Genomic DNA, 10,092 nt, shown 5'->3' with positions numbered 1-10,092 from the left:
AAGTTTTATGTTTTTATTGTTGACTAGTTCCTTTGGAGTCATTTTCCTAGCTCGGGGGTGACCTATGGCTGCGATTATGAGCCACATGGTATAAGAATGCGAAGAATGTGGAGATCCTGTAGCCATTTTGTGTTCTTACGTAGATAAATGTCTTTACTTGATGTTGTGTTTAATGATGGGTTAATGAATGAAACCCTAATTTCAGGGTTATGTGTTGGGTATGTTGGATTATGAATTGAATTGAGTGGCCCATGTTTACAAAATATGTGCCATTTGGAATTCTATGGTATGCATATCGTTATTTGGTACTATGTGGTATGATCCATCTATGTGTTGTATTTACAATTATATGTCAATTTATATAAACTAGGATCTCATGTTAATGTGATTAATTCACCTTTAATTATGTCATAGATGATAATTGAATGAGGTTTTTGTTTAATTTTGTCTACTACAAATGATTTTGAGCTACTTTTTGGACAAAACGTAAATCCATGTCTTATAGTTACATGTTATTAACAATCAATGAACCCAATCCTAAGGTTTAATTAGTGAAATTGTAGCTCATATGATTTCAGAAAGACACTGGTAAAATTATTCAAGGAGATTTGGATTTTTGGTATGTGGTGATGATCGGCTAGTGGCTGGGGACATTACATCGCAAGAAAAGAACAAAGCAAGGAAGATCTCAAAAATTTTAGACAAAATCCTTCACATAGTATATCTTCTATTAGTTATATTCTTAAATGGTCAAACAACTCACAACAATTTGTCAATTGATGATAACCATGTTTATAGAAGAGGCTTCTAACTACTTCTCATTCATTATTATTTATTTCTCCCTAAAACTAGCATAGGATTAGAAAGAAGGATTTTCCATCCACAGAAGCAAATAGACTAAGTAAAAAACAAGTAAATGATGCCACATATACATAAAACCTCATGAGATATCAGCAAGTCACAGAACAAAGGGGTGATTTGGTAATGTAGTTGCTAATAGTTCTCACGAATACGTGGAACACTAAATATTGTGTTATGGATTTACACATTACGAAGTTACAAAATTTCGCCACATAAGGTGGAAAGACCTTATAATAATGATAAAATATTCGCTGAGAAGTATATGGCTACTCTAAATGTGGTAAAGAGTGCTATAAGGGTACCTCCAATATTTGATAATATTCTAATATTAAGAAAATATCCTCTACAAAAAGTGGAAAGCTCCCAGACCATATCAAGTCATATAATGAAATCACCCCATGGCTATCATAATCTCTAGACATGTGGATCAATCCTCCAATTAAGTGGAAACATTCTACAAAAGTGATTACATGGAGGAGCGATTAGGGGTAATCAACATGGAATGTATAGAGGATCTCTATCGATGCATAACTAGCACATCTATGCCTTAACAGATGTGATAATGTACCCTGGGAAAGGTGAAGTACCTCGGAACGTATGGGAATATGTTAAAAAAAGTGAATATGTAGGAGTAATAGAAAATTTATCTCTATTAGTCCATACCAAAAGTGTGATAATATATAATGGGCGGGGTCGATACTAAACCATAAGCAAGCCTCCTCTAAAATAGGTATGAAATCCTTTACAACATGATTGATGCTTTTGCATACATAAAAGGGAATCTAATGAATATGGGATTCCTTCTATCGTGTGCCCTAGGATATCAATATCATGATAATTTCATCCCTATATAGGTCATAAATGACCAACATGATGGTGAGTTATTACCATTGTGGTATAGTTAGTTCCAACTATCAAAGAGATACATATCTAGAGATGGGGACTAGAAGTACATGACATGACTAAGCATAAAGAGTTTTAGGCTCCTACCTAGAAACATTAGTTTTACATATATCATCCATGAATGGCACAGTACAATGCCATAGTACAACAATAGTCACTCCTTGGATCCTCATGATACAATTTATTAAACAATATGGTTGCATGATGGGTCACATTTATAAACAATATAGGGTTCATTTCCAAGAATATAACATATATGGATTCAAATGATCTACAGAGAGAAAGTCACTATCTCATTGGCTAAAGTCATTTATGGTTTTCATGCGGCACGGGGATTATCCACATGGTACATGAATTTTTTTATAATATTTCATAAAATGCAAGCGACCATAGTTGATAGAAGAATGCAATTTTGCAGTGTTGATGTCCTCCATGACTTTCTTTATTATCATTGACTATAATACAACCACTTCTTGGATATCAAATTTTTTCAGTCTGTGCTCTTCAATATCTCAATATAATAATCACATACATATATTTTTTTCTTCCTCTCAATATAATAATGCTGATGTATGCTATTTTTAATAAACTTCAATTCTCTATGAACTTTGACTCCTTATCACTCATTATCATTATTTATTTTGATAAGAATTAGAGGTTTCCACATTAGTTTTTGATATTATTTCTATTTGTATGTATGAAGTCCAATGTTTATTGTTTATATAGAGAGTTTGTTATTGAAAATCAACTTTCTTGAATAGGTATGGAATTATGGTTGTAACTACTCAAAAATTAGCTCTTTTATTAATAAAATCAAATTCAATTTTTATTAGAGTAGGTTTTACTATTATTTCTTTATCACAACAGAAGATGTAAAATGAAAATGTTTAATATTTATTAGTCTATCTATCTATATAGCTATTTATAGATAGAATGGAAGACATGAACCATGTCTATCTTATTTGCATTTGAAATGGGCGTGAAGGCATAAAATTCATCAATGAAATGAATAGCCTTAAGTTGTAACTAATATTTCTTGAGCTTAAGAACTTTGAACAATTCATAAAATCCATTACATGGTTCCACTTCATCAAGCATTAATCATCCATTTTGAATATAAAGGCTATTTATAGCTCTCAAAAATTAAAGAAGGTTGACCAGTAAAAGGGAAAAAAATCTTTAATCCTAACAATTAGATGTTAGGATCAAGCATGATTGATGATTCATCTAACCAAAACGTATCACATATATAGTGAATTGGTGAGCTCCAAGTAGGATATGGACCACTGTAACGAAGATTAAGTTAATTGCGAACCGAGAATAAATCCTAGGGTGTATGAGTAATGTTAAGTGAGGAGAGGGAGGAGAGGAACATCCTGGTAGACTAAAATGAGGCTTCAAATAATCAAGCATCATGGAAAACACCTATAATACATTAAACGTTTTAGTCTTTACAGCACCATATTCAATTTCAAAATTATAATTATTAAAGTTTCTCTCTCTCTCTCTCTCTCTCTCTATATATATATATATATATAACAATATACATCACTTACTTTGTTGGTATGTTTTGTATTCTTTTAATGACCATCTCCACCTGTTTTACCTCCCCTTGTTTAGGGGGGATTGTAGGAGGGAGAAATCTCCCCCTACTTGGGGAATTGGGAGGAGGGTAGAAACCCCTTTATTAGGGGTGATTGTAGGAGGGATAAATCTCTCCCTACTTGGGGGCTTGGGGGCTTTGCAAGAGGGTAGAAACCCCTTGTTTAGGGGTTGGGAGGCAGTGCCCCAAATTATATCTAATTTTAGTTTTATTTTTTGGTGGGTGGATTTTGTGTCTATTTTTGGGGAACACTCTTTCCACCTTTAGCAGTTTTGGGATACATGGTTGTTTAGCCCATGGTTTTGTATTTTTAGTTAATAAACAATTAGTTTATTCTAATGCAGAGTAAATGGATTGTTGATTTATGGAAGTTGGGGGATATGTATGTATGCATATATACATACATACATATATAGATAATATAATACTTTAAAAAATTATATATATATATATAATACTTGAAAAAAAGAATATAATGAAAATTATTTTGGTTTTCACATTTGAGATTGGTAGGGTAAAATCATTGTGTTTATGCATGTGTTATCCACTGCATTTTTTTTACTTTATGAAGAATGTATTTGTCACAATTAAATGTACAAGTTTAAAATCTACATTTTGTATCATAACAATTTTGGCTTCAAGGAAAAGATTTTGTGGCTAGGGGGATTTTCTTGGTCTTTTCGTAAGCCATGTTACAATGGGAGATGTGTGGAATCAATTCTACTAGTAAGAGGAAATAGTAAATAGTCCAAAGATAGAGATCAAGAAATTTAATGCACATTGATAAGAAACTAGATCAAGCTGAATTGAAAGGCAAAAAAAAGAAAAATGTTGATAAGAGACTAGATCAAGCTGGATTGAAAGGAAACGAAAAGATGTTGATGGCATTCATTCACTGTTTTAAAATTGTAAACCATAATACGAAATATTGAAACTTGAAATTATTAAAAAGACTTAAACGTAAAAAAGATGTATAGATATTAAAAATATTAGAAAAGATATTTAAATTTATAGATATTAAGAGTATTGGAAAATATATTTAACAAAAATAAGATTTAGTTTTATTAAAAAAGGAATGGGAAACACGTTTAACACCTAACTTTTCCCAGATATGTTAACCACATATAATTAAATTAGAAATATTTTAACCATAGAAAAACTTGTCAAAATTCACGACCGTCGGCCTTTTGTTTGATCTTTAATAAAATACTTGTTTTACCAAAACTAACATGCCGGTGTATATATAAGTAGACGTTACATTCAATTAATGCGAAATCGAAAGCATAATAGAAAGAAATCCTTCGTTGGTAATCGAAGAAATAGTACGCTTGGACGTTCCCTCTCGAATCAACTTCAACATCAACATCATCGTCTGCAATTGCGTGGTAATGGAAACACAGAGGAAGCGGGTCTTTCGCAATAATCAGATTGTTAGGCTGAAGAGCTCCGATGGCAAAATATTCGACGTGCCAAAAGCAGCAGCGTGGCAGTCGGGGATAATAAAGAATATGGCAGAGGACTTTGGCATTACTAAAAATCCCATTCCCCTGCTGTTTTTGTCCAGCGACATTTTGGAAAAGATTATCAAATATTGCAAATACCATGTTGACCCATGGTATGTGGAGTTTGTGAATTTGGATCTGCCCACTTTGATCCAACTTGGATTGGCTGCCATGCGTCTGGATATAGTGACTCTTCTTGACCTGGTCAGTCGAACTATTGCGGGTGAAATTGTTGGGTTGAAAACACCCGGAAAAGCCCGAGAGATGCTGAACATGGAAAATGACCTTACTCCCAAAGACATGGAAGCGATCAAGTGTCAAGCTCCTTGGGTTCTCGGTAAGTGAACTCGGACCAATTTTTTAATTATGAAAATCAATGACCAACTTGTGTTTCTGCTTCTGTCTGAAATATTTTATCTATAAATATTTTTAACAGGCTTGGAGGCAGGTTTCTTTTATAAATTTGTTTATCGTAATTTATTGTAATTCTCAAGATAGGTTTAGTCATTATTATATTATTTTTTCCTTCTTCAGTTTAATTCAGAATTTTCCAAATATTGAAAAAATTTGAGTTGCGATAATCCGAAACCATCTTTCATTATCTAATTTTTGCAAATTCTGGAAGAGATACATAAAGGTTATATTAGAAGTTATTATCTTTTTACAGAAATAATAACAATAAATATTTATTAATTTTGACAACAGGGATACATGAAGTAGAACAACAAGAAATTCTGGTACACAAAGAGCATGAGACCACATCAAACAAAGTTGATGTTTCACAAAGTTCAGATTCACATAAAGAATCTCCACCAGTTGACACCCAAGGCAACGAAGAGCATGAGACAACAAACAAAGTTAATGTTTCGCAAAGTTCAGATTCACATAAAGAATATCCACTAGTGGACACCCAAGGAAACTGGCAGAAGGTAGAGAGAAAGAAAGGAAAGAAAACTAGAAGTTGAGAGGTCAATGTATTACTTTTTTTTTTCTGGATCATCTGTATTTTTTTTTTGTCTTTTATTTGCACAAAAAACAAGAAGACCTTTTTACTCATCTAGAAAATGTAATATTTATGTTTTTACATTTATTTAATAACTAGCATTTGCATCTGATGTTGCAAAGGAAACGCCGTAAGGCATAGAGTGTGGAAGAATAGGGACATGTGAATGGGCATTGTTGAAAGCAAGGGTGGATGATAATGAGCTGCAATTGGAATTGTTAGTTATGTGTATGATGAATATAGATATTTTGTAAATAATAGTGTGTAGAAGAATAGTGACATGTGAATGGACATTGTTGAAAGCAAGGGTGGATGATATTGAGTTACACTTGAAACTATTAGTTATGTGTGTTTTGAATATGGATAAGTAATAGTAGTGTGTGGAAGAATAGAAACATGTGAATGGACATTATTGAAAGCAAGGGTGGATGATAATGAGTTATAGTTAATGTCATATAGAGGTTATCCATTATTCATGTAGCAGTTGTTGTTTATGTGAACATTTTTTTGTACATTATTTGAGGTTTTTTTTTGTATTTAGAGATTTTGTTTTTGCATATGTTACATATTTAAGAATGAATTGTCACTTTTAAATAGAGCACACAAGGTTGCCAACTGTCACAAAATATTCCACTGACTATAAATATGATTTTATTTGTTGTATAATTCGATTTACCATCGTGTGAGTAAACATTAAATATCCTTTTCCTACTACGTGGTTCTGTCAACTAGGGGTTTCCAAAAATACAAGTGAATGCCATCAAACTCCTAAATGAAATCAAACTCTTGGTGAAATTTTCGTAAATATAGGGATGCACAAATACTTTAACTTGCCAAAACTCTATTAAAATGACATTTTTCACTACTAACTTCATATGAGATGTCATGAACTTTCTTTTGGATAAAAATTCAAATGTGTTTTTAATATCGCAATTCATGTTCTGTAACGCTCTCTTTTAAAGCCTTGAAATGCAAATTATGGTTCAAGCCACAAATTTATAAGGAACATATGCCCAGAACATGCTTAGGACAACCAATGCAAATTATATCTGCATTATTTATCAAATCTTGCTTAGCAGAAACACTTGTGATAGCTATCAAATTGCCAATTTGTCTATCTTCAACTAAACCCCTCTGACAATACTGAGTTTGCCTAAGAAAGAGCAACTAGAATGAAATAACAAGTTGAATATCATCGAAAATCTATACCTCTGATGGTATATGATGGCTGAAATGTATTATAAAGATACACTTTTGTCAAAGATAGTTAAAATAATGCTAGAAAGTAGCAACCACAAGCTTAACTGACAACCTCTGCCCACTCATTTCCATTCAAATCCCATGGCAGCAAGGCCTAAAGTGCCTACCAATAAAAAATTGCTTCGATGAAATAAGTTGAAAAAGACCCCATCCGAAAATATACGATACGAATACTATCTTCCCCTGCCTGCCATAGACCAGAAAAGGCCACATATCATATACAATAAATGTAAATGTGTCAACTGAGAGACCCAATTACCCAATATTATAGATCAAGTCCTAACACGACTCCAAAAAAAGGCCACATATCATATACAGACCAAATTACCCAATATTATAGATCAAGTCCTAACACAACTCCAAAAAAAGGCCACATATCATATACAGTAAATGTGTCAGCTGAGAGACCCAATTACCCAGTATTACAGATGAAGTCCTAACACAACTCCATTGTTCTACGAGCTAGGTAGAATGGGAATGGTCACTGCACCAAACCCCTTTTTCTTGAGTACAATATATCCATTATAGTAAGTTTTAGATTAAATTTAAAACATGTTAATTAAAAACAATGTTAAGAACCCAATTTTCAACCTTGAAAATATTTTTATAATTTTTCACATTCTGTCTAATAGTATAAACCACATTTGTCAATATAAAATATTTTAGGATCCACGTCTTGCCTATGGGAAGTATTTTAGGCTGATCTTCATTGTCAGTGTTCGATGCAGGCTTGGAAAGCAGCGGTTTCAATATCTGTTGGATTTTGTTGATATTAATCTGACATGTTCTTTTCTTGCTCGAGCTCATAGAGTTGGCAAGCCTAATAATGGCTTCTGCCTGCCACGGAAATGATGAAATAAGCCTGTGAATAAATTAAAGAACACCAAGAGAACTAAAGATGCAAACATTTCGCCAAAAAAATATACGAAATTTGTTGCTCAGATCAAAATAATACATTCTCAGCCTGCACATTGTAAACATTCACCATTCCATTATAAAAAATAACAAATTGACCTGTGGACTGCTGCTCGGGGGATTTTGCAAGAACTGATCTGTTGCAAATAGTGCTATAAACATGAAGTTGGCTGCTTTTTTTTTAGATGAAAAAAGCGATATATTTATTTTGTATGGAAATTACATATGTTTCAAAGTCTGCATCTCATAAGAGCATATCAAAATTATATATCCAAGCTAATCTGCAAACATGCATAAAAATCAACCTTATAATCAGACCAGGATACATTAAAGATTTTCTATGCTAATTCTAGGTTGTTTTTTGTATCTAGATAAATCAGCATAGCATATTCTAGCATATGTTAGGCATACATCTGTATTTTTTCACAAACATGAAGAGCAAGATGTAATGCAGAGTAGTTAATCTGCAATAAAAAAAGAGTATTTCTGGGTGTATTTATCCTGGTGAAGGCATAATCTCGGTCTCCAACCAAGTCTCATCCATCTTAATCTCTATGTGGAGTCCATCGAGATATTCCATGATGCCTTTTTGGAGAGGCAGTCCGCTTCTACATTGAAGTCCTTGCTGTATGGTGGAGTATTGGAGAGGGTTCCAGAGAGTAGAAATCTGTTGTAGCCAACACTGAAGAGAGGATTTGTTGATGTTGGCATTCCCACAGACATAATCAGTGATGACCTTTGAGTCCCCATAAATGTGGATAAATGTGGATAGTAGGAATATTCGGATAATGTATGAACTAGAGGAGTCCCCATAATACCATGGCCTCAGCCTTCGTGTTGGAGCCCTTTCCTGCCCCCTAGTGTACTAGATTTGTTAACTCTGGCAAATATCGGATAATGAATCCACATCCACAACTGCTACACTATGATGCTCCATCAAAAAAGCTCATAGGGAAGGAGATCTGTGGCCAGATTTGGGGTTTTTGCGCAGTTTATTGGATGTACCAGCATGTATTTTAGCCGAGATTGTGCTTTGAATTTTTTCCATCACCACTGCTCAGCTTTCACGATACTCATTGAAAATAATATTGTTCCTACACCTCCATATCTCCCAAAGAACAATGGGTGGAATGAAGCCCCTAGTGCCATGCTACGAACTCCACCATTCAAGACACTCTGGAATATCAGACAATAGTGGGAGCTATAACCCAAATGAGACATCCAAGGTATTCCAAATTTTTGTAACCCTGGGGTAGCTTATGAACAGATGCAAATAGTCCACTTCTGCTTTTCTTCATAAAACGCAAAACCCATGTCCAGAATAGCACCTCTTTTGTAGATTTTCCCAAGTCAAGTTGTTGTTCCTCCAAACTAACCAGAGAAAAAGAGATTTTTTGGTAGGAATATGGGAGCTCTAGAATGTAGAAAACCAACATACCTCAGCCTGGTTGGTTTCTAAACAACATAGTCGATTGTATGTATCCGCCACCATTATATTATCAACCTTCATCTTTCCGCGCCATATGATGAGTCTCTAGCCGAGTCTCTATGGATGCTATACCGTTGGAGTTGCAGACAAATCGAATTCCAATCCACAGTTGCCTATCCCTGCAGACCCAGTGCTGCAGAGGGCTTTCAGATGGGGCAATTATGTTGCCAAGTCGAGATGACTTGATTCCATAAGTAAATGCCCACTACATTTAGATCGAAAATGAGAGGGTCCGAGAGAGCATGGATATCCTCTAGTCCCCAGATATAGTCCATTCCAAGAGCGATGTCATGACCCATGCCTTGTCTCCATGAAAGCATAGGGAAAAATAGGTGATATATCTTCATGAAACTGTGCCACACCGCCGAACCGAAGTTGCAGCCGATTTGCCCCCTGCACAACCAAACCTAAAAATCTACGTCTTTCAGATATTTATGTTTGATAATTTGATTCTAGATGCCATCACCGAAGATACCGCGCCATAATGATTTGAGCGAGAGAGCATGTCCAAATATTTTTTAATGCAAAATACTCCAACCGCCTTGCCGCTTCGGCA

General features: G+C 34.2%; 1 pseudogene; it reads left to right on the top strand.

The window, feature by feature from the left end:
- The first annotated feature begins 4,755 nt into the window (after positions 1–4,755).
- On the top strand, positions 4,756–9,717 carry LOC149237671 (uncharacterized; annotated as a pseudogene).
- Positions 9,718–10,092: the final 375 nt, after the last annotated feature.

The sequence above is a fragment of the Pinus tabuliformis genome, chromosome 8, assembly GCF_031772625.1.
Source record: "Pinus tabuliformis cultivar Carrire ecotype Pingquan chromosome 8, CPIR1, whole genome shotgun sequence".
Classification (NCBI taxonomy): Eukaryota; Viridiplantae; Streptophyta; class Pinopsida; order Pinales; family Pinaceae; genus Pinus; species Pinus tabuliformis.
Note: the sequence above shows the minus strand (reverse complement) of the source record. Positions and strands in the feature narration are given on the sequence as shown.